Here is a 2,255-nt window from a genome sequence, read left to right on the forward strand (position 1 = left end):
TGAGTTGGAACCAACTCAATGACACTTACCAATAACAACAAACCTAGTTGAGAGAAACATGTAATGCTACTTTTGGGGTTTAAAAAGGGACTCACATGCAACCTTATTTGATTCTCACTTTTAGGCCTGCCAGAATTTAATCTCAACCTTAACTACAACCATCATCAAATTTTGCACATAAAGCCCTCCCATGGTCATATGGTGCTATAGGATCAGTATTGGACAATGAACCACAAAGTTGGCAGTTCAAACCCACCAGCTGCTCCTTGGAAACACTATGCAGGATCACTATGAGTTGGAACCAGCTCAAGGGCACTTAACAAAGCATTGTACAGTTCTACTTCTGTAAGATGTATTGCATTGGGCAAATCTGCTGCACAGGAACTTTTTAAAGTATTGAAGAGCAGAGATGTCAGCTTGAGGACTAAGGTGCGCCCGACCCAAGCCATGGTATTTTCAATAACCTCATATGGATGTGAAAGCTGGACAGTGAATAAGGAAAATCGTAGAAGAAATGATGCCTTTGAGTTGTGGTGTTGGAGGAGAATACTGAAAGTGCCATGGACTTCCAAAAGAACCAATAGATCTGTTTTGGAAGAAGTGCAGCCAGAGTGCTCCTTGAAGGCCAAATGGCTAAGCTTTGTCTCACATACTTTGGACATATTGTCCGGAGGAAACAGTCACTAGAGAAGGATGTCATGCTGGGTAAGGTGGAGGGTCAGAGAAAAAGAGGAAGACCCCCAATGAGATGGATCAGCCAGGTGGCATCATTGATGGCGTCAAGTGTGGTGGCGGTAGTGACGTTGGTCCAGGATAGGACGTTGTTTCGTTCTGCTGTGCATGAGGTCGCTATGAGTTGGTTCCAACTCGATGGCACCTGACAACAACAACAATTTCTGTAAAATAGCAACAATGGACATGGAGGAGGAGTCCCAGTTGCACAGTGTTTAAAGCACTTGCCTACTAAGCAAAAGGTTGTCAGCTTAAACCTGACAGCCACATCTTAGGATAAAGATGAGGCAGTCAGCTTCTGTGAAGATTTGCAGCCTGGGAAACCTTTGGAGCAGCTCTGTTCTGTTTTGTCCTATAGGGCAGGTTCAGGATTGAATAACAAACCACATGACTCCTAAGTAACTTAGATAATTGAGTTAGAGAAGGGGTCCTGATTCAAGATCAAGCCTCCAAATCCAGACCAAGTCATAGACACCACAAGAACATAATAGAACTAGCCTATAGGGCTTTCTGGAGTCCTGGTGCAGTGCTGTGGGTTAATGCGCCAGACTGCAAAGCCATTTGAACTGCAAGGTCAGCGGTTCAAGCTCACCAGCTGCTCCTTGGAAACTCTGTACAGGGTCGCTATGAGTTGGAACCAATTTGATAGCACTTACCAACAATAGGGCTTCCTGGTATGGCACTGTAGGATAGGGAATGGACTGCTATCAGCAAGATCGGCAGTTCAAACCCACGAACTATTGCTCAGAAGCCTTATACAGGGTTGCTCTGGGTTGGAATTGACTCGATGGCACTTAACAACAACAACACCAATGCATTGGAGTTGATTCAATGGCAGTGGGTATTAATCTAAGCATAGGAACCCTGGTCATGCTGTAGTTAAACTCTCAGCAGCTAACTGAGAGGTTGGTGATTTGAACTCATCAGCTCTTATGGAAGAAAGATAAGGAAGTCTATTTTCGTAAAGATTATACTCTTGGAAACTATGGGGCCGTTCTATATTGTCCTATAGGTTCACTGTGAGTCAAAATTGACTTGGATGGCAGTGGGTTTTGGTATTAACTTAAAGGGAAAACCTAGTGATACCGTGTTTAAAGCACTAAGCTGCTAACCAAAAGATTGACAGTTTAAATTCACCAACTGCTCTGTGGCATAAAGATGTAATAGTCTGCTTTCATAAAATTGGACAGCCTCAGCAACTCTGTGGGTACAGTTCCACCCTGTCTCATAGAGTTGCTGTGAGTCACAACTGGCTCTTCAGCAGTGGGTTGGGTTTGGTATTAGTGTAATATTAGGTAGCTCCTAACTATCAAGCATTGCTATGGGGGAAGGCCTGGCCATCCGCTTCCCTAATGATCACATGTCATCAGGCGCAACCAGTTGCTGAAGAGAGATATCACTCTTACTAAAATCGACAGTCAGTGAAACCAGAGTGTCCTTCAGTGTGATAGAGAGACACAACGACTACAGCAGCTGTGAGGGTGCTGCAGAACTGACAGTGTTTTGTTCTGTTCTACATAAGG

This window comes from Chrysochloris asiatica, unplaced genomic scaffold, assembly GCF_000296735.1.
Source record: "Chrysochloris asiatica unplaced genomic scaffold, ChrAsi1.0 scaffold00270, whole genome shotgun sequence".
NCBI lineage: Eukaryota > Metazoa > Chordata > Mammalia > Afrosoricida > Chrysochloridae > Chrysochloris > Chrysochloris asiatica.